Genomic DNA, 23,577 nt, shown 5'->3' with positions numbered 1-23,577 from the left:
GCACAGTTATGCCTAACAGTTATGCCAAGCACCAACATATGTCTAGCACCGCACAGATATACACCTAGCACCCGTGCTTGTTTAGCACACACGTACATCTAGCATAGACACGCGTCTAACGGAGTTATGCCTACCACAGACCTACGCCTAGTACAGACATACATCTAGCACAGATGTATTCCATGTTGCTGCAAGAACCTTGGAGTGGTCATAACCTGCACTTTGCCTTCTCTCTGAGCACTCAGGAGAGAGGAAAAGCTTTAACAGCTGCCCCAGACTAGATGTGCTGGACATCAGTGCTGCCCTCTGCACTGCTCGCCGTCCTGTGCTCCTTGCTTTCTTGGGAAAACCAATTAGAGGTAGAGAAGAGAGCCCGAATCCTGTATGTTAGCTTCGTCTGTGCGTGAGGAACCCAAGAGATCTGGGCTCAAAGACTCATTTACAGGCTGGAAGGGACTGTTCTCATCATCTCGCCTGTATGATGCAGGGTAAACACTGACTTCTGCATTGATCTCAAGGGGTCTACAACTTGCTGCACCCCTGGCTTTCATGACCTTGAACAAGCACTTCCCTCTTCTCTGTACCGCAGCTGACTCATCTGTAAAACAACAATAATGCCCATTTGCAAAGTGTTATGTTGTTCATCAGGCTCCCAACACCTACTACTGGAGCTTTGAGCCCATTTGAAAAAAGTATGCAGGGCTGGTTGGCACCCTTTATAGCTGTAGGAGTGAGCACAGTCGTGAAAACACATGCTGCCTGCTGACTCCACCCCACACACCCACGGTAGCCTCCATTTGGTGCATGCCCAGGATGTGCCCAGTGCCATTCTCACTGTCTCAGCAAGCCTGCTTATTGGGTGAGGACCAGCTGCTCTAGCAGCAGACACGTCACATTTTCCCACATCTGGTGCATCTGGAGTAGGACCCAGCGTGCATGGTGTGTTTCAGTCCAGTGCTCCCTGGCATGTCAGAGGTGGTGTGGACATGCTTCCAGGACTTGGCCCACCCTTGCCACATGGATGAACTGCATCCCATGTCCTTGATTCTTAACTGGTTTTACCAATACATCCTCTGTGCCAAGGAGATGGGGGCAAGACCTTGCAGGGCTTCTCTGTTCCATGTTCCAGCTGAAGGGTGTCCCACCTGCCCTCCACCCCCAGGGGCTTGCAGGCACACATCCTAATGTCCAATTTCTAATGTCCCATGGAGACAACATATATTTCATCTTGTTACCTTGCAAAGGCAGGCATCATTCCCCCTTCTGCTGACTTCACAGCAGCAGCCTTGTAGAAGGCAGCAAGCACAGTGCGTGGTGTCTGACAAAGGTAGCCGCCAGCTGCAAGAAGAACTTTCATATTCTTGGCATCTTAAGGCATTGGTATATCCCAGCAAAATGGGGATTTGATGAGTTTTGCTTTAATTCCCCAAGATGGATTTAAAAGTTATCTAGAATCTGAAGCCTTTTGCCCCAGGCAGTTCTAGGTCAAGTAGCTGGAAGGTCTTAAATGTAGAGCTTCCTCTCTGACCGTGCACAAGACCCACATTTCAGAGCCTATCTCATGAGTAATTAAGCAGAGAGATGCTCCATGCTACAAAAGTGGTTAAAAACTGGTTCATCTCTGGAGCAAGCCATGAAAGAAAGGAGACTCCACTGCTGCCTTCCGAAGCCATAGATACAAAGGCCTGAAGGAACAGCTGGGTCATCTGGTCTGCTTGTCTGTATAACAGGCCAAAGAACTGACCCCATTAAAACACTTTTACCTGCTGGAAGGCAAAGAGGTGCAAACACAGACCCAGTTTGCAGCCAGTAGGTATGTACCTAATGGGGCACATTACTGTAATGGACTTGTTTTCAGTCTCAGCAGAGAGGTTGATGATTGCAGTGGTGAGACTGAGCGGTCCTCAGACCTCATATCATGGAGTGGAGGAGGAGACCTGAGCTTTTGTTGCCACCCAGAGACCTTCAGTCTCTGGAGTTGCAGCCCTTAGGTCAAGCTGGTTGGGGGTTTCCCACCAGGCTTTCCCATTGGAAAAAAGCCAGTTAGAAGCAAAAATATTCCACCTAAAATGTGCTGATTTTGCTGATATTTCATTGACAGGAAATTGGAGAAAGCATTTTGATGAGACAAGAAGTGTTTGGTTTCAACATTTTCCAAATGGAGGGCCCCAGATTTTCGCTGCAGAACAACTCTGGCTAGAAATGTATATTCTATCCCGAATCTCTGTTCACAACATTAAAATGTCGACGGGAGAGAAAGCTCGTGCTGATTTTTTGGAAGCTGAATACTTCTGTTTATATGAAAGGACTAGTTTTTTTCTGGGATTTGGGTCTATGGGCATTTACAAAGTTTTAAGTTCTGTTAAAAAAAAGTGGAAACTCCTGGAATTTCCTCTGGGGAACAGAAAATCCAGTTCCTGCTTATCTCTGCTATCAAGCCAGCACCAGTTGGCATAAAACTTACAAACCTGAACAGCTGGGTTTTTCACAAGCACCCAGATCCCATTTTGATGGGCTTTTGAAAATCCCAACTGAAACAAACAGCGTAACTAAACTCTAGGCAGTGTCTTTGATATGGTTAATGCTAACAGTACATTATATTACAGCAGCATTCACAGGCCCCAAACAGGATCAGAGCCCTTGTACCCAGGGCACTGCACAAACAGTGTTTGTCCCGGAGAGTTTGCCATCCTGAAAGTTCAGTCACAAAGTAGATTTAAAGACCAAACATACCAACACCTGAAAGCAAAGGCTGCTCTAAGGCATTTTGGAAGCCCAGCTAATACAACAGTAATACAACCTAGAACATAGATAGCACATTGCATCAGCAGGTTTCAAAGCACTTTACAAAAGATTTCTTCAGCATCTTAATCCCCATTTTATAGAGGGGGAAATTAAGGCACAGAGAAGTGATTTCATCAGTCACCCAGCTGACCAGTAGCAGAATGGCAAAATTCAAGTCTCCTGCATCCCACTGCAGCATCCTGCCCACAAAGCCCGACAGGCTTTGCAGTCTCTCTACAACTCATCCCTTGTACCTTCATCCAAGCTGATCTAACCACTCTATAATAGAGCCACCAAAACTGCCTCCCTCAAGCAACAGTCTCTGAAGGAGCCATATGCAACCTTGGCCAAATCCTTTGCAGGTAACTTTAAAGGCACCCCTCCGGCACTGCAATTGGTGATGCATAGAGGGTGCACGTGGGTGCACGTGTACACCCTGAGATTGGCAGTGCACCCCTTGATATTGGCCACCACTGACGCTGCCCCCCTACCTCCGACACCGCTGTGGCCACCTGCAGGAGCTCCCTGCTCGCCGCTGCCGTGACCCCGCCGCCACCACCGCCCGCTGGCATTCGCCATGCCCCCCCAGCCTTGGGAGGCACGCAACATTCATGAGCACTGCATTTACACCAGTACATTCTAAGGACAGTGCCCATTGATGCAGCTTCATCCACAAGAGTCACAAAATCACAGAAAATGAGGGTGGAAGGGACCTCAGGAGATCACATCTAGTCCAACTCCCTGCTCAAAGCAGGACCAGCCCCAACTAGATCATCCCAGGCAAGGCTTTGTCTCCCTGGGTCTCAAAAACCCTCAAGGATGGAGATGCCACTACCACTCTAGGTAACCTTACTACCCTCCTCGTGAGAAAGCTCTTCCTAATATCCAACCTAAACCTCCCTTGCTGCAACTTGAGCCCATTGCTCCTTGTTCTGTCATCTGCCACCGCTGAGAACAGCCCAGCTCCATCCTCTTTGCAATCACCCTGCAGGGAGTTGAAGCCTGCTATCAAATCCCCCTTCTTAGTCTGCTCTTTGCTACTGAGTCCTCCCTGTAGATCACCTGCTGCAGTTTCACTTCTCCTATCCCTCTGGCAGACCTGCCCCACTGCAAGTGGGAGAACTCCCCCCCAATGCTAGCTGTAGAGCAAGAGGCTTCCCAGTGAAGGGAAGCAACCCCAGGGCGCTGCAAAGTGGGGTCACGGGCTGCACAGAAACTCACTTATCATACCCTGGCTTGCATTGGACGGACAGTCATGAGACTGCAGTTCAAAAAAGGTTGGGACCCACTTTCCCAGGGGTTCAGGAAAGTCCTGAAAAGGCCAGCCTTTTTGGCTGGGCCATGACCCTGCCAGGCCCCAGGGTCTCTGGAGCACCTTTGGGAGGGTCAGAGCCTTGCCTTAGCCTCCCAGCACCTAACAATCACTCCCTTGATGCCTCCTTTCTGGGAAAGGGGTGGGGGGATGGAGGGAAGGAGGCAGGAACACCCACCCAGGCTGGGCAAACAATTAACAAAGGGGCCGAAGGGAGGGATGAAAACAATGGACAATCCCAAAAGAGAGGAGAGAAAGGCTTTGTTCTGGTCTCCATGGCAACAGCTAGGACCAAGGGAGGAGTCAGAGGCAGCTGCATACTTTCACTTTCCTTTCACTCCTCTTCTCCCACTCCCTGGATTTATTGCTGGCAAGGTAGCTTTGGGAGAGCAGTAGAGGCAGGGTCCATGGGCTGGACTAGCAGCTTCCCCGTGTCCCTTTACCCCCATGCAACGGGCTGGGAGACCTACACCATCACAGTGTGTTGGCGGAAGTGACTACAGTCCACAGTCAGGCTCTCCACCTTCCCCGGAGCCAAGGGACTAACCAAGCGTGAGGCCTGGTCTACTCATACTTGCAGTGTATGGAGGAGCACAACATCTACCATGCGGTCCCAGCACGGATGCCGCTACCCCAGGCTCACAACACCTTGTACTGGCGTGGGAACAAGCGACACCAATATGCACGGGTCTACACTGCTATCCTTAGGGCGACCAGCTCTGCTGCACAGCTGCGCAAGGAGGTGCGATTCCTGATCTGCACGCAGGTTGTGCCAGCAAAGGAAGACAGGTGCACAGCTCAAGTGGCATCCATACTTGAGTGCTGGGCTGGTATAGCATACTGGTGCTTCAACACGGGAAATGTGCTCCTAGCCTAGATGTGGCCCACGTGCACTCAAAGGGTTGTACCGCTGAAACAATGCTGGTACGATGGTACTGTGTGTGTGTGTAAGCAGAGCAGACCTGGTCACCAAGGAGGAATATGGCTCAGACGTGGTCACCAAGGAGGAGCATGGCCCATCAGCCCAGGGGGACTTCAGGCAGCTCAGTTCTGCACACTAGACATGAGGTCTCTCCTTTGCAACAGCGTAAAGCAGGAGTAACTTCACAGAAGCCGGTGAAGAAGTCACACGACCTGGCATGTGGGAGAATGGCATTGGCAGGTGTTTTTATAGTATATTCCTGCTCTTAGCTCTGCTGATTTCTCCCCCACCTCCCTCAGAGCAAGATGGACTTAATCCAAAGCCATTTGTGGGCCCTGTGGGCTTCAGGTCAGGGAGTCTCCATCATCCTCTGACCACCTGAGGACTGGTGCATCTAATTCACCCTCCCTCAGGTTAAGATTTGACCCCTTTCCTTGACTTAAAACAGGTTCGTCGCAGCCTCTCTGCACAAAACCCTTTGTCATTATTGCTCTTTTTCCATGTAGTAAACAGCCTTTGTTACAAACTCCAGGTTTTATACACCAGAGAGACTGAGGGCTGCTTCCTATTGGGATGTTCTTCCACCTTCTGTATGATAGCCCCTGACAGTTTTGTAAGGGACAGGCATGCACTGCTTACTCATCTAGGTCTCCCCACCAGTCAGCAGTACTGTGTGGGGACAGGAGATCCTGGAGCAAACATTTCCTTCTTCACTGCTCAAACATGCTGGGTCTGAAGGTATCCATTGGTTTCTGCTCAGTATTCACTTAAAAAAGCAAAGGGGCTCTTGACTGAACAAGGAACTTGGACTGGCTCCTGTTGCCGTCTGTCTGTCGGGTTGGTTTCAAAGTGGTCTGATTATCCAGCAGAAGGAAGCAAGGACAGTCAGGATGGATGGCGAGGCCTGTCTCTGGTGCAGGGGATGCAGGTGGAGAAGAGGCAGCTAGCAGTTACACTCCCTTTCCTGGGCAATCCTTCCTCCGACAGAGCCCGGTGCTGTCTCTCTGGCTTTGGCCGTGCGTGTCACCCCGAGCACTGGCTGCAACCCTGCGCTCTCTAGATCTCAGGATGCAGTTGGCTGAGTCATGGAAATGGGTTAGACAATGGCTTGGCCCCTCCGTAACTGGTCAGAGGGGGCAAACCAAAGAGAACAAAAGGGCCCTTGCTTCCTGCGAGGAAGTGAACCATTGTTTGGAAGCAGGCATGGGCTGAATTCCTCACCAGAGGCCCAAGGAGCAGGATTCGCTCACCAGGAGCGACGGACACAGATTCCGTCTACTGCTTCGGTTACCTCGGCTTCAGCCTCTGCTCTTCATAATAGATCCCCTCTGGACTTGGTAACAAAGCAGCTCTCAACCCTGGGTAGGCCAGTACTGACTTTCTCTATAACCAGAAAAAGCAGTAGACACATTCTAGGGGCTGCCATTATTCATCACCTCCCTCAGGCTTCACCAAGAGATTTATGTGAACAAAAAATGGGCAAACCTTACTAAGGGTATCAATTGAATCCCAGTAATAACATCCCAGCATTATTTCTAATTTAATTAGGTGTTCTCTGAACTTTTGAACTGGGTACTATGATTCAAGGCACCTGGGCTGTGTTCCCCGCCTGGCCCCTGACTCAGACGGTGTCTGATCTGGGACAAGTCCCTGGGAGCAAAAGGTTCAAGAGTAACCCCTCGTTTTGGGTGTCTCCGTTATGAGGTGTCCAAATGAAAATAACTCAGGCTTGACAGTGAGAGATGCTGAACAGTGGTGGCTCCAATTGGATCTGGGGTGCTTGGCACTTCTGAAAAATCAGACCCCTGAGATACCCCCTACTGAGATACCCCCAATTAATGGCCTTTCTTGAAAGCATGGTTGTCAACTTATCGGTGCTTTGGTTTCTTCATCTATAAAGCAGAGATGGTTCTTTCCCATAACCTGGGATGGAGAGAGATGAGCACAATGCTCATTGATTCAAGCGTGTGCAGCTCTTCTTGGGTCCTCAGGCGCACACATTTTGCTTGTGCAATCTAGGAGCCAGTTCAAGTGACCTCATGATCTCTCCGCTTTCTTTCTTCCTGGCTGTGGTGGTGGGTCTTGAGTGTAGCGAGGCAGGACAGTGTATGCTTAGCAGACAAAGCCAGAGTTGGAGGAACATCCAGTGATGAAAAGAACATGTCCACACTACAGTTCTTGCAAAAACAGCAGCAACAATCAAGGGCAGTATCAGGTGTGATATCAAGCAGGCACAGCTGTGCCAACAAAAGCCCCAAAGGGAACCAAAATAGGCCTTTGCTAGTCAAGCTGATTTTTCCGGTGAAATGTGGTTTCACTATTCTAGTCAGAATACCTGGTATACCTGTGTCCACATCCACAGCATTTGGCTACATGCTATTCTAGTACCAGCAAAGCCTTCCTAATTCTCATTCTCTCAAGCATGCCCTGTTTAGTGTGAAATTAGGTGACATTTTGCAGCGAATAGTTCATTTACCCTGTGCTTTGTGGGCAAGACTTTTTCAGAAGAGGCTATGGGGCTATGGACTGAGTTCCCAACTAAGAGCACCATCACTGTGGCCAAGCTCCTGTTTGAAAAATCAGGCTTCTCAGTTCAGGCCTTCCCCAAAACTGAGGAACCAAACCAGAGACAAAGCGCTCTCTCTCACTCGCTCTCTCAAAAAGTTTTGGCTCCAAATGCCAGATTGATTTGGAACAAGAAAAACCCCACTGTGAACTGACACATTTCCATGGTTTACTTATAATTTCCAATTACAACAGATTTAAAAAAACATATAAACGCTCCCTGAAGAGCCAGGCAAGTGGAGGTGACCCTGAAAAGGAAAGCAGTGCCTGTATCCCACATCCTGTTCCAGACCCCAGTCTCATGTTGGGGAAAAGGGGGAGGTCTTCAGAAAGTGTAGCTGCCTGGCTTGGCATCACTCTGCAACACACACGGCAATACAGGAGATGTGGCATTGGCAGGAAAAAATACTCAAGTTTGTTTGTCGCTCTTCCAGCGCCAGGCCCTGACACTAAAAGCTGCTTGCTCTGGGCTGACTCTGTAGCTACACACAGCCAAGCTGATTCAGTGATGGGTCCAGGCTTGTCCAGCAGCCACAGTGTCTAAGGCCACCTCTACACTAGCTGGTTTAATTACACTGGCAAGCGCTCCTTGTGCGGGCACAGCTTCTACGAGTCTTATGTATACCAGTTCCCAGAGTGAAACAAGCTGTCCCAGAAAAGCCTTTTCAGCCAGTGTAACACTGTCTAAATTATGACTGCTGCTGATATAAAAAATGTCACCCCCCCACCCCAATCACCCACCGTTATTATACTGACCAAAGCTTTTAGTGCCAGCCTAGCCTTAATACCCAGAGTAATTAATAACTCAGGTTACAGCCAGCTTCCTCAAGGTCTGAGAAGCTCTTTACCAGCTGATACCTCCCCTACCACAGGACTCAAATCTCCAGTAGCAACGAGACGATTTTGATGATCTAATAGGTCTTTCCCTGACCCAGCATCATTTTTATCTAGACGCTGTTTTGGTCCTCTGTGTACGGTTAACAAGTGCCACTAAAATATGCTTGGGCTGGAACAAGTTATAAATATTTGGGACCAACCCTCTAGGGAAAAGCCAGCGTGGTATCAAAAACTCAACAACAATAATAATGATAATATTAATTATACTAACTTATTCCATTGTATTGTAATATACATACCTATATACAAATACACACACACATATGTAGGTATATGTATATGTATATACACACACACACGTGTGTGTGTGTGTGTGTGTGTGTGTGTGTGTGTGTGTATACCAATTAAAAGAGGCATTAAGGTCAAGGACAGGTAAAGCTACAGGACGGTAATAATACAGGACAGACGCATCCATATAACTGGCTGAGCACTATGGGTTGATAGATCCTTCCCCAAAGAAAAGCCATGGGGAGGCCTCTGTCTGGGTTAGTTTAGGAGCCATCTATTCTGCATCTGTCCAGGAGATGGGTCTAGATAATTCCTGGAGTCCCTTCCAGCCCTGTGAACCCAAGGGAAAAGACCTTTCTGATGTTCCTCCCCAGATGTTCGTGGCTTGAGCCCTACAACCAGCCCATGAACCTTGCAGATCTCCCTGCATCCGAGGGGCTGGAGCCAACCCCCTCAGAGAAGCTGTGCCCCAAGTAGCAAGGCTACCTACACGTTCACACTCCATGGCTCAGTGCAGCTGTGCTGCCAGGGGGTCTCAATGAGCCGCTCGCCTGGGGATCTCCTCTGAAGCTGATGTTCAGTGGAGGGGAGTTGTATGAACTTCCCTGGGGGACTCTGAAGGAACCAGTGGCTGCGTGACTGCAACCTTGGATCTGCAAGGTAGTGATGGGGAGAAAGCTGGTTAGATGTGGCCACATTAGAGATGGGGGCAATGCTGAGCTTGGACCCATCCCAACCTGTTCTTAGGATCCTTGAACACAGCTGCTATCCATCCTGGTGCCTAAAGGGCAGCCAAAGGGGCCCTTGGAAGACCAAGGCCCAGACTCTGGCTGTAGATCTGCCTTTCCCATCAAGATCCCATGTGCTTTGCTTTGGGCCAATCACTCCTTCATAAGCAACCCTCCTCCTTGCCCCAGCTTGCCCTAACCCCCAACTCACCCACCAGTGGGCACCATGCATGAACACCATGACATAAATAAGAGCCTCTTGCCCCCTGCAACCCACCCAGGCACCCACCCTCATGGTCCCGGGCCCCTCCTAACTCTCAATCCCAACAGAAGAGCTTTTCTTGTCCGGGGCCTTTGTTTGCTAGTTAGTGCCTTTGTTCTCCATCCTTTGTTCTCCTTTCTTTGGTCTTTTGTTCCGGCTGGTCTTTGTTCCCATGTCTTTGTTCACCCTCTGGTTATTCCTCTCTTTGATGCTTTGTCGCTCCCTTCATCTCAGGGCTTTTCTTTCCCTGGTGTTTTTTCTAAGCTGGCCGTTGTTTTCTCTCTCTGCCTTTCCACCGTTTTTTTTATCTTTTCTCTTGCCTTGTCCACTTCTGGTGTCACATGGCCCTGGTCCTGATTGTCTTCAAATCCCCATTTGTCTTGTTTCAGTGCCTGGATTTCCCAGCCTTTATATTCATTCTTAAGAGTCTCCTGAGTGATTATTTTCCCTTGCTGTGGAAGGGAGGGGGGTGGGGAGGGGGTGTTGTAAGGCTTAATTAATTAGCGTTTGTAATCTTGAGCTGCACGGCACTGCAGAAGTGCAGAGTAGTATTACTAATTATTATTATTGTTGTTATTTTATTAAGGGTTTGGGAGGCTTTAAACACCGTCTAACTGCAGCAAAGAGCCCCTGCTTAGCAAAATAATATCAGAGGCAGCCAGACTCTTTCTGACCCAGGCTGGGAGAAAAGAGAAGGCCACATTAAACATTGCAAATGGAGATATATGTGCAAGCAGCAACAAACACATTCAAAGCACCAACTGGATCAGGAAAACCAACTCCAAAAACCAGATTCCCTTGTCCCAAAGTCTGAAGAGACCCTTCTAAAAAGAGAGAGGTGAGGATGCTTAGGGTGATACCTTTTATTGGACTAATGGCATGCTTGGAAAGGCAAATTCCAGCTTGCAGGTATCCCAGTACCCTTCCTCAGGCAGACTCGTTCTTTTTGCAGTGAGGAATAAGTAAAGCCTTGAAGAGATGGGCTTTTTCCTCCTTATTTTTGACCTCAGACATTCAGCTATTACCTGACTGAAGGACTCTGCAGAAGACTAGGAACATCACAAGAACCTAGGAAGTGAAAGCAGAGCTGCTGGAAAGGGATGTGCGGGGTCTACATGCCACTCCTTACTATTTTGCTACTTTTTTGGCTTAATACACATTTATTTCTTGACCAGTTAGCCTTTGGGATAAAGGAGTTCTTGGTTAAAGATCTGACAGCCCTTTCCCTTCATTTAAGGTGTGAGATGATGAGAGCGAAAGAGATCCTCACAGGTGCTAGTATTCCAAGCATGCTAGAAGTGATGCAGTTGTATTGCTCCAGTTCCCCTCTTCCATGCCCCAGTTTTACAAAGCAGTGCCGCCGGCTTCTGCAGAATGACTCCCGATTCACACTGATTTCAGAACCAGGCCCTTGTAGGAACACCACGCTGAACGTCACGCATCAGATGGAGAAAATCAGGTGCCAGGGAAGAGCTGCACTTTAAGGACGGCTGCTAGTTTGCTTTGATTTAATGTCCCAAATATTTTCCCAAGTATGAAGAAAGCACTTTGTCCTCAATCAGCCTGGTCATGCTGTGATTACAGCCTGGGCAGGAAGTGGCAGGGCACAATGCTGCTTACTTTAACATCTCACATGGTTTTGGCTCTCTGTTTCCCAACACAATGTTGAATCAGGGAGTCAGCGTTAGCTCGTAGCACAAAAAAATCTACGTTCCCCTTCACCCCCCCAAAACCTCTGTACTTACTGCAACAACAGCTGTTCAGCTGAGGAAACAGCCAAACTTAGCAACAGGATGCACCCTTCAGATAACATGATCGATATCAGAAATCCGTCCTTTCAAGTGAAAGCTAAGCCCATCTGTTAAAACTGGGTGTCTTAGGAGATCTGCTCTGATATGGGGTTTGTCTAGCACGGTCTTCGCAACCCCCTGAATTCTCTGTTAGCAAGAAGGTTGTTTTTCAGTACGACTTACAGGAGGTCGAGGAAGCCCCTGCACTCTGTGACCGCCTGCATGCAGCACGAGGGGTCAGGTTCCTAAAGTGGGCTGCAAAAGCAAAGGACTAAGGCCAGAGTAATACAAGGGCCTCCAGGATGAGCTTAGGAGGGTCTCTAGACTTCAGCAGAGTGGCTGATTTGGCAGGGAAAGGGTTTGGGGGACAATTATTTCAGGCCCAGCTGGAAAGAGAAAGGCTCTGTGAAGCTGCGGCTTCAGAGGAGAACTGTAGCATCGGTGCTAATGCAGCTCACTGCATATCATGAACATGGCTTATTACGGCATCGTGTCCCTGCGATCCAGAGGGCAGCACAGAGTGGCAGGGAGGTCACTAACAGGAGGCAGAAAGCTGGGAGCCAGCACAGAATCCCCTCAGGGAAACAACTTGCAAACGAGGGGCCAAATCACCACCTGGGACAAACCAGTCTTGCTCTGCTGAAAGGCATGTGGCATGCAGGGAGGAGACTTAGGGCAGAGAAACACAAGAGCCAGAAGAAATTTTTGAGTTATGCCAATGCTGCATCTGGTCCAGTTCTGGTGGTACCAGTCTGTCTGTCCCCGTCCCCCGACCCACGACACAGCCTGTCCGAGGATCAGAAGGGAGCCATGCACAGCGGATGCGGCCTAGATCCTTCTCTCCAGCCCCAGATGCACGCACTTGATGGGCTGTGTTAACTTTGGCAGCGCTTGCTTAGCATGACTGCAAGCCAAGGACTGCAAGAGCACTGGAGAGAGAAAGGGGCGGTAACAGTGCTGATGGCAAGAAGCTTTGCAGAGGACGATGGGAGTGGGTTTTGCGCCTGCCCCCCCCCCCCCACCTCCAAAAACCCGGGGTGTAGCAGTACAGCAAAAGGGATTTCAAACTGATCCAGCACCTTCAACCCTGCTGAAGCCCACCTGGGCCTGCCTCACCCTGCTTTTCATCTGAGAAGGGTATCTGGTCCTCAACCCTGGCTCCTGCCCATGGATACTACCCTGAGAGTGTGTCCTGCCCTGTACAGTCCTCAGCCAAGGCTGGGATAGTATCCCAGCTGCACAGATGGGGGACTGAGGTACCAGGGGCAGGGGAGGTTAAGTGAGGTGCCCAAGGTCAGGCAGGCAGTCTGTGGCAGAGGAAGGACCAGTACCCTTGTTCTCCTGACTCCTAGCCCAGTGCCTCATCTTCATTAAAGACAAGGTGCAAGAAGGGGACTAAACCAACCGAGACAAGGGAAGGGCAGAATGGAAGAGAGAAGAGAGTGAGCTCAGTGCTTTAGCCCATCCTGGCCCGAGAGGCTGCACACCGGTGTGACAGGGAGGGTTACAGACCAGGCGGCTGTGGGGGAAAAGAGCCAGGGACAGATGCAGGGAGCTTTACTTGCTCTGCCAGCAGCTAAGCCAACACTGCCAGGCTCGGGAGGCTTCTCACTTCAGCGGGCACCCGGCTGCTGCCAGCAAACGTCAGATGGTAAAACTTAAGCCCTCCAAACAAAGGGCGACTGAGGGGAGCCATCTTTCTGCTTTGTCCAGCTGTGGTTTCCAGCCACAAGCTGTGCGTGGCCGAGCTGGTGGGCTGGGGGCTGAGAAGCATTCAGAGGACACATGATACAGCAAGCGCCAAGAGGCAAGGACACAGCCACCACCAGGGCAGTGTGCACTGGAATGCAGCGGTGCAACTCAAGAAGGCAAAAGCCCAATGAAGCATGAGTTTGGGGAGGGGGATGTGGGGAAGCAGACCCCCCTGCATGGGGATGCAGGCAGGACCAACAGAAGAGGCTGCAGGATCTTTAAGTGCACAAGCAGCCAGGGCCTCTGCTTTGGTGTTGTACAGCTGGTCTCCCCTGCAGCACTGTCCCTCTACCTCAGGCTGAGTGTAATCCTGAAGCAAGGGCCCCAACCCCTGAGAGCCAGCCACCCACAGCTTCATCCACAAGCCTGGTATTGTTACTGGCTGAGGCATCCACTCTAGGACCCCAACACCGAACTCTCCAGTGGTGGCCAGGTCTGATACCCAGGTCCCCGGGACCATGGGAACACCCACAAGTGGCTCACTGTGTTTCTGTGGGCACCTTGCTTGCCGGGCCAAGACAGGTAGGGAGTGAGCCACAAGACCTGCAACTGAGGTACTCCTGCAACTCCTCACTCCTTGAGCTGCCAAAACCAGGCCCTGGCAGCTTCTGAGGAGCAAGCGAATGGGCAGCAGGTCACGCAGAGCCCAGGCCCATCCTGAACCTGCCTTTAACGCAGAGTTGGCACCAGGAAGGGGAGAGAGAACCAAACCCCCCTCATCTTTCTATCTGCAACCATGCAAGGAATATTGTTCAACCTCGCACAAAAGCATCCCTGAAAATAGAAGCGAGGCGGCCAGGCCTGCCAGTGGCTGTGTGAGATAACGTCTACTTGCAAACACTGGTGCCTTTGTGCCGCTGTCACTGTCCCTATTGTTCCCCAGCCTATTGCCTCGGGGATATTGTTCCCTTCTTTTGTCTCAGCCCGGCTCCTTTTTGTTTGACTTTACTTACCATTTCATTCCTCTCCTTTGTGCTGGGGTTCTCTCTTTTGTCTCCCTCTCTCTCTCCTTCTCTGTGTGATTGGTATTTAGCAATTGTTCCAGGCCCATTGGAAACACAATGTACTCAGGGCTCTTTTCTCTTCCTCCATTCATTACCTATTCAGGTGGGTTTGTCTGCTGATAGGTACTCAAGGGCCTCTGACAAACTCCCTGCATATAGGAGCAGCCCCAAACTTTGGAGGGAACTGGCATCAGGGGGGACCATTGCCCCTATTGGGCTCCCCCTTCCAGCTGCCCCGTGGGTTCTGGCCTGGAGTCAAATTTCCCCACATTTTGCTGCCATTGAGGTCTTGCCAGCACCTATCAGGATGCAGCCCCATTACACTGGGGGCCACAAGGACAGGGAGGTCTCTGCCCAGAAGGACTTATAGTCCAGAAGAGAAGACAAGACAAAGGAGAGTCAAACAGGAGGCGGGGCAGTGAAAAAGGGCAATGCCTGTCCAGAGCAGCCATCCGGCAGTTGCCAGGCAGGACTCTTTACCCTCCATTTCAAGTGTTTTGCAGAGCAGACAACTCTCATTATCCACAGGAGGAAACAGGCAGAGACCTGCCAAGCTCAAAGAGCAGGGGCCAGGGCAGAACTGGAGCTAGAGGCCAGGTTGATTCCCTGCCCAGGGCTCTGGTCGCCAGGCCAGGCTGCATCCAAGATTTGCCTAGGATCTCAGCTAGGCAACTGAGCCCTGATGCCAGCCAGGGCCTTGCAGCTGTGCCCATCTCTAGATACAATACATCCCCCCACAGCTTTCTGTGCAGAAGGCAGAACCCCAGGCAGGGGAAGCTCTTAGCACGACAAAGCCCTGGGGCCTAGTGAAATCCCTGCACAGCAAATTTCCATGTTGTTTGTTCACCTGCCTGTCCCTGTCTTCCCCCTGCCTTTCCACGGGGCCTGAAACTGTGCTGGCTCCTGCTCATTTGCACATTCAAATGCTGCTTGCTGTATGGCAGCCCCGATACCCTGGGCCGGCGCCACTCTGGTGCCACAGACGGCTCCAACCCGGTGCCGTGTATGGCGCCAACAGAGCAAGCATCCTTGGGCAGAGCCTGTCCACAGACAATTAATGCTGCTATTGCTCTTCCAATGACCAGATTTGTGGGGAGCCCCACAGGCCATATCTTGGTCACCTCTGGTCTAGAGGATGATGTGCCAGGCCTGAGGTCATCTCAGGCCTGGCTGCCCCTGTGCTATCTCCTTGCATACCAGGCTTCGCCCCTTGGCTTACCAGAGACCCTCCTTGCAGTCCCCCACCCACCTCCACAGACCAGTGCAGGGGGTGACCACACTGGGGAGTGCGAGGGTGGGCAATGGGGAACATTTTCCACATCCCTCAGAGAGCAAAGCCTCAGGAAAGCTCCAGGGACCGTGGCCACCACAGAGCAAACAAGTGGCCCTCCCCAGAGACAACAATGCCCCATTGTTCTCCTGCATGATCTCATAGGAGTTTTCCATCTCTTGTGCCGACAAAACCATAGCCATCACCGAGTGAGAAGCCACTTCCTTCTCCTCTGGGCATGCCCAGCCAAGCCGGGGGTGGCTGTGGGACTCACTGGGCCTGATGGACGCATCCTAGAGGCGCAGGGATGTGGTGGGGATGGCGGGAGCCCCTGCCTGCGGAGTGCATCAGGGATGCAGGGCCTGCTGCAGGGGGGCGTGCCTGGGAATAAATGAAGCAGACTGTGGTCTATTGTTCCATTGTTAGCACTCTGCAGGACAATGGGGCATTGTTGTCTCTGGGGATCCCATTGTTTGCTGTCGCTGCAGATACCAGCCGCACAGTGGCTGGAGGTTTCCTGAGAGCTGGGCAGGCTCCGCGCCGGGGAACACGGACTGACTGGGCAGGCGTGTTTTCCAGAGCAGGGGCACGCCTGTGTGCACGCAAACCTGCCAGGGCACGGGACTGGGCGTGGGCAGTGCATACCAGCCATGGCCGCATTTTCCAGGGCTGAGCTCTGCTGGGCCAGAGTGAGGCCTCCTAGAAGCACTGCACACATTAACCCCGAGCGAGCCTGGGAGCCTGGGCTGATGGCAGCTGCAGGGATGCGGAGAGCAGCGAAAGCCCTTCTGACATTGCCGGTGCCTGGCCCATGGGGGCGATGGTGCCGGGGACAGCCAAACCTCCAGTCCACCCACAGCCCAATAGGTTAACCCCCCCATGGGCTATGTTTACCCTTCTCAAAGGGGCCAGAGTTGTGGACTGGAGGTGACTGGGATTTGGGCACCTCTAGCCCTTGGCTTCCTAGGTCCCTGTTGGTCTCTGGGGTGTCTCATGGGCCTGACTTGGAGCAGAATTTGACTCTCAGGCCCAGACAGCCCAAGGGCAGGCTTGAAAAAGATGCTCATTTCCTAGCCTGCCCCTGTCCCTGGTAGCCCAGGTCACACCTGGAGGGATATCCCTGGGCAGCAGGAAGCCAGGGGTTAGCTGCATCCCAGCAGGGTGCTGTCCATCCCAGGACTTGTCCTGAATTACAAATCCACTAGGGACTTCTGCACCCCCCACCCCCAGGGGAGAACAAAGGGATGCAAAGATGGAGGGTGTGAAACAGCAGGTGGAAGGGGAGCCTGAGAGAGGAAGACAAGCAGCCAGCTCTGCTTCTCTCCTGCCCAGCCGTGGCAAGAGCCCTGGGAGCCAGGATGCTGGGGGACTACCCCTGTGCCTCCAGTCCCTCTTGGGAAGCCCGGCTGCCCAGTGTGAGGCAGGTCACAGCAACTGCTCAAGTGTACTGAAAGGACCTAATCCTGACCTCTTGGGTCTCGATCCTCCACAAAGAACTGTAGGCCTGAGCAGCCGCATGAAGCCCAATGGAAGAAGGTCCCTGGTACAGCCCGAGCCTGGCCCAGGAGGGTGACACCCGCTTCTCCGTCCCTCCTTCTCCAAGTAACAATGGCCCTTTGCCCTTTGGCGCAGACGTGCAGGCAGGCCCAGCCCTGCCCTGATGCCCGACATGTCTGCGTGAGACGGGAAAGGGAGCTAGCCATGCTTCAGAGGCCTGGGGAGATGATGAACTCAAAGCTGGGCTCAGACCCCCTCTCTCACTCCTCCAAAGCCAGGGCCTGACCCACAAGCCCTTCCTAATCCATGGGGAATGGAGCCCGTGCTCCCAGTGCTTTGTGGGGAAGGGCCCAGCTGTATGGCTGCGGTCAGACAGGGCATGTTTGTCTCCCAGGGGTCCAGGGAAAGCAGAAACAAGCAATGACAATAAAGACAGAGGGGACTGTCGCCAACACCACAGTGTCTGGGCTAGGCATTGACCATGGCATTAGCATCCTGAGAAGGTGCAACAGGCTACTCACAATACAGGCCAGAAGCTCAGCAAGCAACAACCTCCATCCGCTCCTGCAGAGCTACACACCCAACACCTCCTCCCACCAGACCAATCCCTTGAAAGGACCACATGGTGGAGAGAGCCCCACAATCACATCTTCCCAGGGCACCCAGCGGGGCAGGAAGCAGCCCGGAATCACTTCCATCCTGTTTGCACACTCTCAGCCCCAGGCCCATTTGCATTGCTCTTTCCTATGTAAAAACCAGAGCCCTATGCAAAGGGCCGGGGAACAAACACAGTGGTGATGTCCTGCTCCACAGGCTCAGGTATCCTGCTGTGCCCTGAGCCTGGGAGGCAGAGCGGGATCTTAAGAGACCAGGAGAAAGACAAGAGGTTCCTAGAAGAAGCATTTATCTGCTGGGCCTAGATGAGGGGTAGGAACAGAGGGGGCTGAAGCAGAGACTTGGAGGACAGGATGTCAGGGCTGATGACAGCTGACGGGCCAGGGACACCTCACTGCTTGGCTTCATAACCTACTCCAACCCCTGCCTCAAGGCCAGAGCCAGGCCAGCAACACCCACATCAGTGGGAACATGCATGGCTTTGCAGGTACCACAAGCACACACCACGTAATGCCTCTCCCCAGCAGGCAGGCTTCCCAGGCATTGCCCATTGTGGATGAGCACCCTGCCTCAGACAGCCTGGTTCACAGCCTTCAGAGCCTTCCACCCATGTGCCCATGGCCCAGGCAGCAGCTTGCTGTTCGGGTCTCTGCCATTGCTGGGTGCAAGTCTCCACTATTGCTGGGGACTTTCTGTTCCCTCTGAGGCCCTGTGTGCTGGAGTGCAGAGAGAGACCCAGAGCCCCACCCCCAGGCATGTTTCTGGGCAGCCCCAGCCCTCTCTGTGGATGGCTGAGGTGCAGCCAGTCACTGCTCCACCCACAGCACACCTGGGCCTAGCTAGCACTTGGGAGGAGGTCCAAGCCTCCCCAGGTGTTGCAGGGAAAGCTCAAAGAGCCTTGCAGTCAGCAGGCTGGTGGAGAAAGGCCAGGCCTCGCCAGTGCTGCTGGCTGAGATGTGGCGTGTTTATGAGCCAGGAGATTGCTCCTGCCACCACCGCTCCTCCAAAGCCCCTCAGTGATGTGACTGGTTCCCATAGGAGAGGCCTCATGTAGGGAACAGGGCTGTGTCCGTCCCTGAAACACTACAGGGGCCCTCTCTGCTTTCTCCTCCACACACCCCTGGACCCATTAGGAAAGCTGATGGAGCAAGGTCTTGCACATCTGTGAGCACCTGCTAGGCTCAGCTAGCTGGAGCTCGGCAGTTTTCACGTGGCTTCCTCACGTTCTTAACATGGTGTAGACAGCAAAGATGCACTTGTGAGGTCTGGCCCTTTAGCTGGGGTGCAATGGCTGTGGAGCAGATTACAGCAGCCATGGTGCGACCCCTTCAAATGCGAGCATCTGCCATCCCATTGGCTTAGCCTCCAGGGGCTCTGTGCCTGGCATACAGAGGGAGTGCTGCTGACAGCCTGGCCCTTGCTGGGGTCTAAGCCCTTGTGAAAATCCCCGCCATGGCGTGTAGGTTTGCCTGGGTATCCCATGGTCTGGCCAATGCTGCAGGCACCAGAGCACGTTAGGAATGGGCACCACCAATGAGCAGTGCCCACCGGATCACTCTCACGCACAGCCCTGGGCCCCCAGGCCTCTCTCGTGCAGACAGCAAAAGTCTGGCCTACCTCCTGCTCATGTGAAAGCCTCTCAGATGTCATAACTTCTCACCCCAGAGCAAGGGGAGGCGTGCAATGCACACATCCGCCCTCTTCTCTGTCCCCATCTTACTGCAGGTCTCGTGATGGCAGCACCCAAAAGAAGCTGAGATTTCCAGTGAGGTACAAGCACAGGGCAAAAGCCAGGCATTTTTTGTTCATCAAGACCAGGAGCAAATTCTCAGCAGATAAAAACAGCCCAGTTTGAATTGTGCCTCAACGTCTCTCGTGGGTAAACCTGGGGTAGAATTTGCCTCCAAAGTGACTGAACTCAGGTTTCAAAGGGAGCTGCGGGGACCATCTCAGGGGGATCATTATGCCACACAGTGCAGGGAAGAGGGACAAGGCCCGAGTCTGGCAGCCTGGATACCTCACCCTGCCACTGACTCACTGGGTGACCATGGGCCAGTCACTCTCTGTCTTGCCTCCGTTTCCACCTGTGCCCAATGGGGGACTGTAATAGCGGGCGAGATCCCAGAACACCAACCTCCTGAGGAGCATTTCTGATGACTGTGGCATGGTCAGCACGCGGTTGGTCTCCACATTGCCAGTATTTGGGGTGTTTTCCTACTCTGAATCACCATCTCCTCCAAATGTCGGATATAACCTGAGCCTCTGGCTAAATGACCCCAACCTGCCATGCAATGGGTTCCAGGGCATGTGCAGCAGACTGAGCTAGTCCAGTGGGGGACGAGTCTGCCCTGAACTCAAGAGTCTCTAACCCCACCTGCCAGGGAGCCACACAGAGCACTTTCCCCCTCCTGCCTGAATACAGTGCCATTTCCTCTCTGATAAAGAGTTCCTGCCACAGCCCCCTTTCCCTCACCCACCAAACCCCTGCACGCCTCATACACCCACTTCGGAGCCCAACACGGTCTCCGATAGCATCTCACTTCCTAGACATGAATATTAGCTCTGTTGTTGATGTACGATAAAGGGATGAGCCTCTGAGAGCTGGCGTTTGTGGGGAGGAGGTGTTTTGAAATACTTTGTGCCATGTCCCCAGCAGGAACAAAGCCCGTTTAAAGGGAGCGGGTGATGCGACCTGCTGCAATGAGAACTTAAAAGCCCAGCTGAAGCAGACGCCCGGTGCCCGCTCAGACAGCTGCACCTTGGCAATGGGGCAGGCGCTGAGACAGACCCTGCAGAAGGCAAGCCCCGGAACCTGGATGAGAGGGAGAGTGCGAGGCCTCCAACAGAAACAGCTCCCCTTCTCAGCCGGGTTGTACAGGGGTAAGGACCCAGCTGGGCTGGCTCCCTCAGAAGCCAGCCAGCTGCTCTCTTACCTGGAGCAGTACTATAGGGGTTTCACCCACTGTCACTCAAGCCCCTGGGGCGTGATTCGATGCTACTGCCCCACAGTAAACCACAAAAATCAAAGGGAGAAGCAGTGTTCCCCAAGCACCTCACCCAAAAGGTGCTGATCTGTCAGGAGAGCTCAGCCCCAACCTGCAACAAGGGGGACCACTGAACGCACAGCTCCCCAAGACCCTGCAGCAGAACTCAGGAGTTTGGTATCTGGCTCCCTAGAAAATACTTCCCACCAAGCTAAAGCATGCATGCATCCAGCACTCAGCCTAAGGCAGTGCACTGCAGCCTTTCCTGCAGCTTTGGTTTCACCATGTCCCGGTTACCGATCTGAGTGGAAAGACTGTTGCCACTGGCAAAACCCTCCAGACACGCAGGGATTACTGTTAGCATCAGCTCATTCTTTCAGCAGGGAGGCCATTCCTCACCTTAATTCTGCTTAGCCTCACACCCAGAACAGGGTGCCTGGGCATGGACTCCAGCCTGCTAGTCTAGGGTCTAGTCATGAGTCATGGGTTCAAATCTACTCCTCAGGAAAGAGCGTGGCCTGGCCATCACAGTAGGAGACTGAGAAGCAGACATGCAGAGAGCCCTTGGACCAAATCACTTGACAGCCCTGTGTCTTGGTGGGTCCCCCTGGGCGCACACCTGCTGCCCCAGGTTGTACGAAGCCAAGTGAAATAAAATATATAGAGCAAGCTGAGATCCAGGTACGATGGGGCCTGTGCACCTATTCAGAACATGGTCCAGGGATGCTCTTTCTGCCTGGCAAAGCTCCCCAGCTGAGGATGGGATGTTGATCCCTCCCTTGGCTGTGACCCTGAACTCATGTATCAATGGGGTGAACATAATGACACACTGACCCTTACAGAGTGTCAAAATGCCAAGAGCTCAGTTGTCCCACTACTGTAGCAAATGGAAATAAGGCCACCCCTGGCAGGCAGGAATATGAAAACACATGGTGAGGGGGACAAATGGGCTTGGCAGCTTCTAAGGGGGCTCCTAATAAAAGCCTCTGGACCAGGTGTTTTGCCATCCCTGGGCCAGACCCTGACCAGAGCTTTGCAGAAGGAAAAACAAAATTCCTTCCGCCCAGGCAGTCTACCTGTCACCGCTTTGACAACAAGGAGCCTGCTCTGTACAGCCATGCAGGGAAGAGTTTGACGATCTTGGGAAAACAGAAGATTCTGAAAAATTTCCTCCATCCTCAACCAACACAAGAAGGTTGTTCGGGAACCAAAACCCCCCAGAAACAACAAAAAGCTCCACCCAGGTCACCAACAAATGCATTTCATATGTACACAGACTACTTCCAAACCTTGCCAGCCTGCAGGAAGTAAAGGGCATCTGGGTTGAAGCGAGGTCCCACTGGGAAAAACCCAAAGTTTAATTTTGAAACAGAAAGTTCCAGCAACTATGGATTTTTTTTTTTTTTGACAAAAAGTCTTGAGCTAAAAAAGTTTCTGAAAAAGCTCTTTGGCACTAAAAATTTGGGTTGGAAAAATCATTTATCTGTGTCTTGGGCAGGGGAAGCCTCTCTTATTACAAGATCCCCAATTAGCCCCATGTTGAACCCGTTATTCCAACCCATCACTGCAGGGTGCCCCACTCGGTCACCACCAAAATCATGGCTTTGCTTCTCCAGATCTAGTGCCCGAGCTGTGACGAACACAACTCAGACTTTCAGGTTTGTAGCCTCAGGCCAGAGCGCCCCTATACACACAGAGTTTTCAAATCATCGTGGCCACCTGCTTTAGGGCAATCACTGTGCCATGGATGCTGTTAGCAGGTAGCTGGCTGACATGGGATGGTGCACTGCACAAATCCCCAGATCCTGTTCACCCAGAGCAATTCTGATCTTCAGACGCCATCCCCGAGAGGCTGTTTCTGAACCACTTGATTCTTCTGCCCTGTGCACTTGTGGGTTTAATTAAATGCTGGAGCTTACCCAAGATCAGCAGGCAGCCACACACAGCCTCCTCCATTCCCTTCATTTGTGCTTATGCCAAACTATCCCAATGCCGTACCCTGGGATTGATCACATTGCAAGAAGCAGCAGAGAGGGCGGCAGCGCAGGCACACCCGTGCGCGCACACACACACACACACACACAAATACAGAGCCACCCTTGGTCATGGGCATGACACTCCTTCATCCATCTCATGGCTTCAAAAATATGAACAGGTAAGATCTCAGTCCTCCCATTGCCACCAGCGAGATTTTTACCATCTGCAGATTTATGTTCAAGCCTCTACAAAAGCTCCTGTGTGAGTCTCAGGGGTCATATCAAAGAATCACAATGGAACTTACTTACCTAGGCACAGAATAGACCCACTGAGCATATTGTCTGCACAAAAACAAGGCTGGCTATTCACACCAGTGTCTCTGCAAGGCTGCAAAGGGAGAAAAATCTACCCCTGAACAGCAGAGATTTCGATCCAAGTTCTTTTGGGCACGATAAGCGTCAGTCCCCACAGAGCCTCCTTCAGAAAAGAAACCTTTAAAAAGAGAAGCTGAACTCCAGCCCCTTCTGGGATACTAGAGGGCAGCGGCGCTTTCAGCTGGATGGCAGCGTTAAGGGAACCTATGGCCACAGAGCCAAAGGATCAAACCCAACAGGGATCAAGTAGGGCTGTGAAGGGAGTGTTAATCGCAGGAGGGAGCAGCAGGCTCTTAAAAGCAAGGTTTTGGGGTGGATTAGGCTGACCCAGCTCAGAGCATGGGATGTAAGGGTCAGAATGTCTTTAAGTTCATCCCATCCATACACAAGCTCAGTCCTGGCCAAATGGAGCGACCAACATCCCACCCCAGACCACCTACCCTCCAACACAGATGGACAATCCCAGGGACACACCCAGGGATCCTCCATTGTGCTCTAAGAGACCTGCCCCCTGTCCACGCTCAGGTTTCAAACTCTGTAAGGCCAAATCAGAGCAAACCCAGGCTGCAAGGAACCCCCAGCAAATCACGTCTAAGTCCGGCTCTCAAGGCAGGAT

The 23,577-nt window shown here is 52.1% G+C and overlaps 1 protein-coding gene across 1 annotated transcript in view; it reads right to left on the bottom strand.

Moving 5' to 3' along the window:
• The window catches only part of SOX13 (SRY-box transcription factor 13), a 72,307-nt gene that overhangs the window by 47,949 nt on the left and 781 nt on the right, over positions 1–23,577 (bottom strand). The window lies entirely within an intron of this gene.

The sequence above is a fragment of the Alligator mississippiensis genome, chromosome 14 (genome assembly GCF_030867095.1).
Source record: "Alligator mississippiensis isolate rAllMis1 chromosome 14, rAllMis1, whole genome shotgun sequence".
NCBI lineage: Eukaryota > Metazoa > Chordata > Crocodylia > Alligatoridae > Alligator > Alligator mississippiensis.
The sequence above is the reverse complement of the archived record's forward strand: the minus strand, read 5'-3'. Positions and strand labels throughout refer to the sequence as shown.